Genomic DNA, 13,442 nt, shown 5'->3' on the forward strand with positions numbered 1-13,442 from the left:
TATTTAACGAGTTAATGAGTAATGGTGTCAATATGGGAACATTATGTTCTTTGCTGTGTTTATAGCCTAAATGGTCTGTGATCTGTTGTTTATTGACTAGGTGGTGATATGGGTTTTGTCTGAGCCCAGTGGCTGAACTGTTTTGACTGTTTACAGTTCCATTCGGGGTTATTTCGAGAAATCCACATTGCAGAACATGCACATCTCTCCCGAAAGAAAGCAGCAAACGGGGATTACCTTGTTATGTAACAGCTGTTTTCTATCATTTACAGTCACCAGCAGGGGGCGACAGAGACGTGATGGTTTACCACTATACCATACCTATCTATCAGCAGGGTAGGAATTCCACCAAAAATAATTAAATAAAGATTAATTATGCTCATAATCTCACATATATCTCAAAACTATAAACCATCTTGCTGTGTTTATGTTCTTCTGGAATCAGGGGCGTGGGAGTGTAACTGATAACTCATGTATATTCTCTGTTAGGATCTATGGGTAACAGTACTGTATATTTGCATATCGTATATGTCACAAATGTAACAGTACCATATACCTGTATGTCATGTATGTCCCTATGCCATACATGTCATGATGTCATGTATGTTGTGTATGTCATAAATGTCATGAATTGAAAATGGGGGACCCTGATGTAAACAAGACAAACGTCTTTCTCTGGTCTGCATCCCCTTAACAATTGTGTGTATTGAGCCGTACTGTATTGTACCCATTCTGCAATCTGTTAAATAAAGTTTTCATTCATTCATTCATTCATTCGTTCATTCATTCATTCATTCATTCATTCATTCATTCATTCAGGGTCTTGACTAAAAGGTTCATTTTTAATGGTTGTTTTAAAAGTTAAAACATGTGGGTTTTTCTGTGCTATTGAAGCTATTGAGGCTTAAGCAAAATTCACCTTTTATGACTTATGATTTTAAACACAGAAGGTGTAGAGTGCTGCCCTTATTTCCACTATGGAAATGACTGGAACAACCTACACATAAATCTCTCTTCCTGTGTTCTGCTATTGGGCTCCGCCACTGCTGCCCTAACAACGACCGCCCACCGGGGGCTGTTTTTTTCACAATCTAATATAATAATAAATCTTTTTTGTTTGTTTTACACGTCCATTATTAATTTCAATATAGAATATTTGTTGACAGCCCCACAAGTACAATTAGTTACTGCACACTACATCACCCCTGAGTGGAACATGGAAGCAAAACTTTCCCCCACTGTACCGAAAACCCGTACCGAACCGTGACTTCAAAACTGAGGTACGTACCGAACCGTGGTTTTTGTGTACCGTTACACCCCTAGTATTTACCACATGGAGAAAAAAATTAATAATAATAATTAGACATTTTCGTTTTCTAAGTAGATATATAATTTTTTGCCGAACCACTGCTGCCTGGGCGCAGTGATTTCATCACCTCAAAAGCCCAGTAAAAAAAAAAAAAAAAAAATCCTGGACTGGACTGGAAGCCAGTGAAGGGCGGATAGGACAGGCAGGTGTGATGTGTTCACGCTTCTGTGTGCCAGTCAGATGTCGTGCCACAGCGTTTTGCACCATCTGTATAGGCAGGGGGTGTAAGGTGGACAGCTCTAAACCTACATAAAGGGATAACAGTAGTCGAGCCGGGAGGTAATCAGGGCGTGGTGGATAGCTGTCTCTCTAGGCCTTTAGGGGGAAGATATGGTTTAGCTTTTGCCAGCAACCTGAGCTAGAAAAAGCTAGCGCTAACAACAGAGCTAACCTGAGGCGGTTAGGTGGCCGAGCGGAGATTGCGTTCGTCACCAGCCCCGGAGCTGTGAGCTCGATTTGCCTGTTTGAATCCAGCTCACAGCTCCGGGGTTGTCACCAGCTTGGCTGGCCGTCTGCACTGATACAATTGGCTGTATCAGAGGGTGGGAGAAGCTGGCGGGGTGGGTCCGGGTCGTTGTAAACAGCGACTCCTACAGTTCGGTCGGGGCGCCTGCTAAGCGCGGATTGGACGTGAGGGGGATAGTGTGATCCTCCCACACGCTACGCCCTCTCAATGAGAATCCGCGCTGCCAGGTGAAAAGAAGCGGTGATTGGCTGGACGTGTGTCGGAGGAAGCACGTGGTAGCCTCCACTCTCCCAGATGATCTGACTGTGGGGGGTAAGTGCGCAGCGATCAGGAAGGGACTGGGAATTGGCATACGACTAACATTGGGATGGGAGAAAATCGGAGGAAAATGGAGGGGGAAAAAGACCAAAAAAAAAAAAAAAACAACAGAGCTAACCTGCTTCTCAAGCCCGAGGGAGCTATCCAGGAATACTCCAAGATTGTTTATGACAGGATGGTTATGGGAACCTAAGGGGCCACGGGCATCAGCGCAGTCAGCGAGGGTGTTTGGGCATCCAAACATGATCACCTCTGTCTTATTTTGGTTTAAATTTAGAAGATTAAGCTGCGTCCAGGTGTTAATGTCACTAGGAGACAAAATATACAAATGAGTACTACTGAGTGTAGTGCTAATCAGATGTATGTACAGAGTTGTAGTATAATATCTAAGTGATACAGGTGTAAAGATAGTAAGGTAGTAGTCATACTGGCCAGCAGCGTATAACTATCAGAGTAGTATATGTACAGATATAGAATCTACAGATATGTAAAAGACTATGTGCAGGTAAATACAGACAGGTATGGATAGTTATATATGCGGTGACTGGTGAGAATAAATAAATATATACATATATATATTATATATATATGGTATATACAGCATTTGTACATGCCAGCATACAGAGCTACGGGTTATATGCAGGTGTATAAGTAAGTATATAGAGGGGTTATACGTAGGTATATTCAGACAACTATGTCGACGCAGACGTCCATGGTGGCCCAGTCTTCGGTCAGTTCCATGGCAAGATCTGTCTGGTCATGTGACCCCGACTTCCAGTCTGCTGTAAGGGTTCCCCCGGTCCTGCGTCACAACCCTCATCTGTCCATGGACAATTCCCACATCCCTCATCTGTCCATGGACAATTCCCACGCCTGAACTACATCTCTCAACCACTAGGGGGACTAGTTCAGTGCATTCATCTTTGTTGTCTTTTATTTATTAATGTCCTGTCTGTCATCACCAACCTGTTGTGTGTTCATCTGTTGTCCTTACTGTGCCCCATTGTCTAATTTAGTTTTGTCTCATTGTGTCTGTATCTATGTGCTGTTTGGTGTTGTCATGTTTCTGTATATTTCCCTGTTACGTTTCATGTGTAGTCATTACCCAGCTGTGTGTCATCTCACTAATCATCCTCTTGTTTCTAATTAGTCCTTGTATATAAGTGTTGTCGATCCAGCTGTCCGTTGCTGGATCATTACCTTTTGTTTGTTGTTCACCGTTGTAAGGACTCTCTTAGTGTTGTGTTTATATCATTGTTTTCCGTGTGTCAATAAAGTGCACGTTATATCGAAAGAAGCAACCAACGCCTGCCGTCTCCTATCTATCCTGTTAAGTATCTCTCCGTTCTATACTGCAAACTGGGTTCCACACCACATCATGCCATCAAAGCGTTCCAACCGTAACAGTCTGCCGCCACTGGTGAGTTTGGACGACCTGGGGGACAAGAGAGGAGGGTGAGACAGGACATGGCAGAACTGCCAGGTGTACGACGACCAGGTGAAGGAGAACTTCTTGGTTCGACATGAAAAGCAGAGCAAAGGATTATGAACGTCCCTTGTCCCAGTGTCAGAGCAAACTCTGAAGCCTATACTCAACCTATATTTAACCTACACCGTATGAACCCGTGGTCTCCCACAGCGCGGGCAACAGCACAGACCGCTATATCAAGAAGTGAACTCACTGCTTTGTAACGTGTCTGTGTGTCTTTTGAGGATGGGAGTGAGTTGAACCCATAGCACCGCTACTCGCCCCACTCGTCACTTCACAACATCTGAAGTCCATCGTGACTGCGCTTCGCGGTACCATCCGTTACATATGTATAACAATATTGCACACACATTAGCTTAGCATATTTACTCTGTAGCTTCCTCATTATACTCCACTCACACCCCATAGTTACCCTGTATATTGCTATGCACTTTATGCAATGCCAATAAAATCTATTTCTAATGAAGATAAAAGTGTCAGCTAGAGCCATAAAGTGCATATTAAGCATGTCCACTTCTTTGTTCGCACACTCATCCTGTAGTACTAGTCATCATTCTGTCTGATAAGTCTACCCCACTCATCTCTAGTAGTCAAGTTTCAAGTTTCTTTATTAGTTAGAAATAGGGATGTCCGATATTATCGGCCGACCGATATTATCGGCCGATATCGGCAGTAAAATGTGATATCGGAAAATATCGGTATCTGTTTAAAAAAAATAGAAAACAATAACAATATTTGTTATATATATATCCAGTGAAATGATTAGTTACCTGAAATTATTCAGTTTTTTGGACGGGGAAACCCTGCATATATCGGTATCGGTTGATATCGGTTGATATCGGTATCGGAAATTAAGAGTTGGACAATATCAGAATATCGGTATCGGTAAAAAAGCCAATATCGAGCATCCCTACTATATACATTATGTACAGTATATACAGTGCAGGTACAGTACAGTGAAATGGTGAGGTATAGCTTAGCTTGTGGTGCCACCTTGTGGTGGTGAGATGCAATGAGGTGCAATAAGGAATGAGATTGATGTGCAATTTCCTTACCAATAATATAAATATAAAGTGTAAAGTGTGTTAGTGTCTAAAGTGGTAAAGTGGGTGCTACAGTGTGTTGTTTATTTAAAGTGAGTGTGTGCGTGTGGATGTGTGTGCTGTGGGTGTATTGATGGTTTGTTATTGTTCATTGAGCATCCTGATGGTCATCATTCTGTCTGATAAGTCTACCCCACCCATCTAGTCATCATTCTGTCTGATAAGTCTACCCCACCCATCTAGTCATCATTCTGTCTGATAAGTCTACCCCACCCATCTAGTCATCATTCTGTCTGATAAGTCTACCCCACCCATCTAGTCATCATTCTGTCTGATAAGTCTACCCCACCCATCTGTAGTAGTCATCATTCTGTCTGATAAGTCTACCCCACCCATCTGTAGTAGTCATCATTCTGTCTGATAAGTCTACCCCACCCATCTGTAGTAGTCATCATTCTGTCTGATAAGTCTACCCCACTCATCTTTAGTAGTCATCATTCTGTCTGATAAGTCTACCCCACTCATCTCTAGTAGTCATCATTCTGTCTGATAAGTCTACCCCACTCATCTCTAGTAGTCATCATTCTGTCTGATAAGTCTACCCCACCCATCTTAGCATTGTACTCCCGTACAATACTTGGTCGTCGCAGGTGTCCTCTACTCCTCTGGCTGCTCAGCGTGGACGGCAGAGAGCATCACGCCCGGCCTGTTGTCAACCCATTTCCCATCTCCCCTGACAACTGATGCGGATCGTACCTCTGCCTTGCCGCTTTATGATCTTGTCCCATGGCAGCTTCTGCATTGCTTTTGGGACCCTGTTCTTCATGACCGTACCAGTTAGGTACACCTAATAATAAATGACAAGTCATCGTTAGATAATAGAATAGAATAGAATATAATAGAAATCCTTTAATAATACCGAGGGAAATTCTGCACTACAGATTGCTCACATTGAACAATAATAAACATTTAGGTAGTTAATAGGACTAAAATAATAATAATAATATAATAATATAAAAAAAAAGAATAAAATCTAAACTGCGTGTCTAGAAAGGCACGACTTAAGTCAAAAGGACTTGTGTCCAGGTAAAAAGAAAAAAGTACAATAGAAACGTAGAACTAGACGAAAAGTAGAGAAACAGGTCAAGCGATCTACAGCAGCAGCCGTCTTCGGCGACGCATGCGCACGACATGTAAGTAATGTAGCAAGGACCATTTTATATGGCAGCCATCTTCACAGAAAACAGGCTAAACCTACACCCTGAGCCAGACTGACACAACAATTGACCAACAGATGGACACAGATTGATTAACGTTATTATTTACACCTGTGTCAATATGTTTCACCATTCAATCAATGTTATAATTGACACCTGTGTCAATCTGTTTCACCATTCAATCAATGTTATTATTTACACCTGTGTCAATCTGTTTCCCCATTCAATAAATTTTATTATTTACACCTGTGTCAATCTGTTTCACCATTCAATCAATGTTATTATTTACACCTGTGTCAATCTGTTTCACAATGTACATTTACACTGCTTTCTATGACGATAGACCTAATGTCCTCAAACGATTACTTCATGTTTACGGACGTTGTAGCTAATATTGCTCAACTGTATCAAATGTGTATGCCATGTGAAGCTACAGACACTATTGTGCATAAATATACTAGTTTCAGGGGCGCCCGAGTGGCGCACAGCATACAGCACTATGGTGCAACACGGCCAACCCGGGTTCGACTCCCGGACCCGGTTATCTTTGCCGAATGTCTTTCCCGGTCTATCTCCCATTCCTCCTCTCTCTCTCTCTCTCTCTCTCTCTCTCTCTCTCTCTACCGGACTGCCCGGTAGCAAAAATCAATAAAAACCTACAAAAACATAACTTGTCCGAAAAGACAATTAACATTTAAATATACAAGTTTCAATCATAACATTCAATTAGGATTTTTACTCTGTCCATATTTCTGTCGGTGCAGGCAGTGTCCCCAGATGAGGATGATGGGCCAACGTTCTTACAAGTGAAGTATCGTGGTGCAGAACAGCAACAATGTAATGTCCTCATACTATTCTCTCAGAGGATGATGTGGTTTCACGTTGGAAAACGAGTGTTTTTACCGAGTGGGTTAAAACTCCAGAAGAGGGTTTTTTTGGTCAACAGCTAGACTAGATACACTACAAGATACACTATACGACTAAGGTACCCATGTACATGTCAAAATACTTCCCAAAGGTCAGTGAATACCACGACCACAACACCAGAGGAAGCTCAACAAATCATGTTAAACCCAGATTCGGCTCAAACAAGGGACTAAACACGTTTCGCAATTATGCCACAACAATATGGAACGCCCTACCTATAGCTGTAAAGGAATGTGAATCCCTACCCACATTCAAAACCGCTCTTAAAGAGCACCTACGGGAGGCTGCAATTCGAAACTGGCCACCATAAATGTCCAAACCCCCCACCCCCTCCTAATAGACAGTCTCCTCCCCACCGCATGTATATATTCTCTCCCCGCCGTATGTATATTTCTCTCCCACCCACCCACCCCCTCCAAATGTACAGTCTCCACCCCACGTATGTATATTTCTCTCCCACCAACCCACCCCCTCCTAATGTACAGTCCCCTCCCCATCATATGTATATACTCTGTCAGGATCTATGGGTAACAGTACTGTATATTTAAATACCGTTTATGTCACAAATGTATCAGTACTAAATACCTGTATGTCCCTATGCCATAAATGTCATGTATGTTGTGTATGTCATAAATGTCAATATGAATTGAAACTGGTGGACCCTGATGTAAACAAGACAAACGTCTTTCTCAGGTCTGCATCCCCTTAACAATTGTGTGTATTGAGCCGTACTGTATTGTACCCATTCTGCAATCTGTTAAATAAAGTTTTCATTCATTCATTCATTTCAGCCAGTCCATATCTGCTTCCATTAATTTGTGCTGTGCTGCTATAGGCTATCTTGCAGTCAGATAGCTTTCTACTGAACAACACACAGAGGAAATTGGTATCTATCTTCTGGTCTGACTTTGTAGAAGACGGTAAGTGCAGTTCGGTAAGAACGGGGGGACTGGGAGACCCATGTTACTGACCCAACACTCAGTAAGTATATCACATTGATGGCTGTCAGAATGTAGAGCTATTTAACACTTATTTGAACAAAACAATACCACTTACAGCACCTTTTACCACTTGGTGGGTTTGAATTGTGACTGTGAATGACTAGTAGATGGCAACATCTCTACAAGTAGGAGGAGGACTGATGCTGAGAATAAAGGTCACAGGCAAACAGATGAGCCCACGGCTGTTCTACAGAAGGTCATGCTTTTCATTTCATTTTAAATGTTCATTTATTCGTTTATTTGGAAGGGACATGTATTAATGGACAATACACTATAATGCAAATTAGAAAAGGGATTCATCCTCAGTCCCCAAACATAAAACAAATAAAATACAAAAACAGAGCAATATAAATGTTAAAACAAAAGAACAATAATTTACAAAAACATGGCTACAAAGCTAAAAGGACCAAGACCATAAAGGTCTTATTATGGTCACATGCTTGGTGTTCTAGAAACTTTTTTTTATTTATTTATTTTTTTTACTTTGAGTTTAAAAGTAGTAAAGGTTTGACATTCTGGAATGGTGGTAGGTAAACTGTTCCACAACATACTTCCTGCACTGACGAGACATTCTGACCGAAAGTGGTGCGTCGGCGCTGCACCTCCTGATCCTCTCTAGAGGTCGACCTAGATTGGGAGGGGTCTTCCATGAAAATTAATAAGTCATCCGCATATAGAGCAATTTTGTGTGGTGTCTCATTGATTATTATAGGGGCGATTTCTTCTGATTGTCTAATGAATTGGGCCAATGGTTCGAGGGAAAGCGTGAATAGTCTGGGGCTCAGAGGACAACCCTGTCTGGAAGATCTAGACATCGGGAAGAGTGTGGAGCATAATTTGCCTGTCATTATCATTGCTGACGGTGAGGCATAGAGAACCTTGATCATGTGTATAAATTATTTTCCAAGTCCCATGGCCTCCAGTACCATCCAAAGATATGACCATTCCAGTCTATTGAATGCCTTCATGGCATCTAAAGACAGAACCGTGGCCGGAGTTGCATTGTTCTTACTGTTGTCAATTACATGCAACAGTCTCCTAAGATTTTCTGCGGCTAATCGACCCTGAATAAATCCAGTTTGATCACAGTGTACCAGCACCATCATATACTTCTGCAGACGAAGGGCTAGTATTTTGGCCAAAATTTTAAGATCGGCCCCGAGAAGACTCAGGGGCCTATAACTGGGGTCCTTGTCTTTTTTAAGTAACAAGGAGAGCAAGGCCATGTTAATGTCTCTCGAGAATCCCCCCTGTTCAATAGCATATTGAATCATCTCGAACAGCAATGGGCCCAACTGGTCCCAGAATGCCAAGTAAAACTCAGGCGGGATCCCATCCCAACCCGGTGCCTTACCTCTCTGCATTTCAGCAACTGTCTCTCTGAGTTCTACAAGAGTGATTGATCTCCCCAATTCCCCAGCCTCTTCCTCGGATAATTTCGGTATTTTGAGACCATCAATAAACGTTTCAAATTTTTTATGATCAAAGTTGACCTCTGAGCTATACAGTTGTGTTTATCACTTAGCTCAAGCCGGCACCACGGAATTTCCAAAGTTTGTTCCAAGTTTTGTTAGCCATCTTAGCTCAGTTCTGTGTATCTAGGCCCAGTGCCCATGCTGTTTAGCCGTTATCCTCACCAGCCTCCGGTCCGCTACGCCTCACCTTCAAGTAGCTTACCGCCTCGGCTAGCGACCACATTTTTCTTTTTTCCTCGTCCTTCAGCTTGATGGACAGTCTAGCCGGGTAAAGAAGCATTGGACGACATCCCAAGTTCCACAGCTTTGACATGGCTTCTTTGTATTCACCCCTCTGGGCCAGTATTTCTGGCGTGTAATCCTCATATATGGCTATGTTGTTGTTCTTGTAGAGTAGTTTTCTGGGGATCTGGCCTCACGAATAATCCTTTCTTTAATTTGGAGTTTGTGGATCCTGGCGATGATGGCCCTCGGCCTCTGGGGGTTCATGGTACCGACCCTGTGTGCCATATCACATTCCGGTGGCTCAACAAGTTAATGATCTCCCAGAATCTTCTTTAAATTGAACCTCATTGAGCCTAGCTTGGATCCTGCTCAATTTGGCTTGTTTATCTGCCATTCAATATCCCCTCAATGCACTGCAAATGCCCGCTCTGTTGTGTCACTTCTTCCGTCAGCAGAATAATCTCTCTAGAGTTTCTGGATGTTTCTGCGTGTATTTCCTTCATCTTCTCCCTCACTGGTCCAACCGCCACCTCTATCTCAGCCGTTCTTGCTTGTTTATACTTCTCAAAATGTCTGTTGAACTGTTCCTCCATTATTTCTTTGATAGCCGACAAGCTAGTCACACTAAGCTCCGCACCTGTTGCGCCCGTATCTCTGACTGGCGAGCGCGTCTGCGTCTCGCTAAACGATGCTGCACCTGCCCCTCATTCTATGACAAAAAAATTCCAGTTGTTGCCCTCCTTCCAAAACCAAAAGCAAAATAAGAGCCTAGTCAGGGTTAAAGAATGAGTCCAGCTTTGGCCCTTCTTGTAGAGTGCCTCTGCGTGTTTCCGTTCAGTTTATAGTCGATGTGTACACTGAGGTATTTGTAGTCCTCAACCGTGTCCACATCGACCCTCCTGATGGAAACGGGGGTCACAGATGTACTCCTCCTCCTCCCCAGATCCACAACCAGTTCCCTGGTCTTCGTCATATTTAGCTGGAGGTGGTTCTTTTCACACCATGTGACCAAGTCCACCACCAGTGCTTGGTATTCCTCCTCATCACTGTCCTTAATACATTCCACTATCGCAGAGTCATCAGAACATTTCTGAAGGTGGCAGGACTCTGACCGATAGTGGAAGTCATTGGTGTTGTGTAGACGGTGAAGAGGAAGGGAGAGAGGACTGTCCCCTGCGGGGCCCTGGTGTTACTGACAAGTCTGTCTGACACACAGCATTGTAGGCGCACGTACTGTGATCTGCCCGTCAGATAGTCAACAACCCAGGACACCAGGGGGGCCTCTACCTGCATCGCCTCTAACTTCTCACCCAGCAGCCCAGGCCGTATGGTATCAAAAGCACAGGAGAAGTAAAAAAAAAAAAAAAAAAAAAACATGACTCTCACAGTGCTCACCGGCTTGTCTAGGTGAGTGTAGTTCAGCAGGTAGATGAACTTGGAACACCTGGAACCTTGACTGTAGGTTCACTAAAAAAGTACCTGGTACCAGGTACCATCCGCAAATTTCGCCAATGGAAAACCGAAAAGGCCCAGTAGAGTGGAGTCAATTTGAGTAGGTACCATGCAGTGGAAAAGCGTCATTAGGGGTGCTCCCTGCTGCAAGAGAGATTCAAGCATAACGTTTAATGTTGCTCCATGTGAGTAGACCTTTAGGCCTTGGTGGGACATCTTAAATCCAAATTAAAACCTATAGCGAGCTGAAAGGTCCCACTCTCTATCCTTCCTCATTTTTATTTTTTTATTTAACCTTTATTTAACCAGGAAGTCCCATTGAGATACAAGACCTCTTTTGCAAGGGAGACCTGGCCAAGATGACAGCAATAACATTAGCAATATATCAGACAGCAATAAAATGTGCGGTACATCACACAAGAACATAATAAAAGTGCATGTATACAATACATCACATGTAAACACAAAAACACAAAACAGAGTACTTAATAGTAAAAGTGTATGACAGTAAAATACAGGGTAATACAGTAATTTAGCAGTTTTGCAGTTGGGACCCGACTACAGAAAGCAGCGACATTCTTCTTGTAGGAAGTTATGTAATACAGATTTAAATTCGCCTAGAGAGAACTATATGGCTGAACACAGCTCTTCTGTTCAATGTTGACACCCTGGCCCTCCAGAGGTGTTCTGCACATTTACCACTAGAGGGCAGAATGTCACCATGTATAACCTGAATGTCACTCCTTACATGATATACTTTTCATATCCAGCAGAGGGCAGTACACTCACTCACCCACTCACAAACCTGTGTTTGATTGATTGATTGAACATTTTATTAACAGATTGCAGAATGGGTACAATACAGTACAGCTCAATACACACAATTGTTAAGGGGATGCAGACCAGAGAAAGACTTTCGTCTTGTCCCCCATTTCAATTCATCATAACATGACATACATGACATACAGGTATACTGTTGCATCTAGAGATTTATGACATACCAGATCTACAAATATACAGTACTGTTTATGAGTACAAAAATAGTCTAAAAAGAGAGTATATACATTTGAGGGGGAAGAAACTGTACATTGGAGGAGGTTGGGTAGGTGGGGTGGGGTTGGGTAGGTGGGGTAACTGTACATTGGAGGTGGTTGGGTGGGGGGGGGGGGGGGGGGTTGGGTAGGCGGGGGTAAATTGTACATTGGAGGGGGTTGGGTTTGGACATTTACAGGGGCCAGTTTTGAATTGCAGTCTCCCGTAGGTGCTCTTTAAGAGTGGTTTTGAAGGAGGGCAGGGATTCACATTCCTTTATAGCTGTGGGTAGGGCATTCCACATTGATGTGGCATAATTGCTAAACGTGTTTAGTCCCTTGTTTGAGCCAAATCTGGGTTGAACATGATTTGAACACCCTCTGGTGTTGTGGTTATGGAATTCACTGACCTTTGGGAAGTATTTCGACATGTACATGCATATCCCAGTTGTGTAGTGTATCGTGTAGACCAGGCCAATTGCAAGTTGCTGTACTCTGTCGTCTACTCTAAGCCATCCTAGGTTGTCAAAATGTGCAGGGGTAAGGTGTGTTTTATGAGTAAGGCCAAGGTTATTTTCGACTCCAGTTCTTGTGTGAGACATAACAAAGCCCCTGAACCCATCTTTTGTTTCCATTTTCTAACTAGGGCATTTTTGTTTACCTTTCTCGTCAGATCTGTTATTAATTTGTCATCTTATGTACGTCATGTCAAACTATGTAACTATGTATGTAACTATGTACGCTTTGTGTGTACACATGTTGTCTCTGATTATAAACTGATCATATTCTTTCTATAGCCATGGAAACAGAAAATAAACAATGTTCTTTTTTATACAAATGTACTCATTCTGAATTTCTAAAGTTTCACTGTTTGGCTGATTTAAAAAAATCCACAACAGTGAATGAATGAATGAATGAATGAATGAATGAATGAATGAATGAATGAATGAATGAATGAATGAAAACTTTATTTAACAGATTGCAGAATGGGTACAATACAGTACGGCTCAATACACACAATTGTTAAGGGAATGCAGACCAGAGAAAGACGTTTGTCTTGTTTACATCAGGGTCCCCCATTTTTTATTCATAGTGACATTTATGACATACGCAACATACATGACATTTATGGCATAGGGACATACATGACATACAGGTATATAGTACTGTTACATTTGTGACATATACGATATGCAAATATACAGTAGTTACCCATAGATCTTCACAGAGAATATATACATATGATGGGGAGGAGACTGTACATTAGGAGGGGGTGGGTGGGTGGGAGAGAAATATACATATGGTGGGGAGAGAATATATACATACGGTGGGGAGGAGACTGTACATTAGGAGGGGGTGGGAGAGAAATATACATACGGTGGGGAGAGAATATATACATATGTACGGTGGGGAGAACAAATATACATAC

Source organism: Notolepis coatsorum, assembly GCF_963971535.1.
Source record: "Notolepis coatsorum genome assembly, chromosome: 18".
NCBI classification, from domain to species: Eukaryota; Metazoa; Chordata; class Actinopteri; order Aulopiformes; family Paralepididae; genus Notolepis; species Notolepis coatsorum.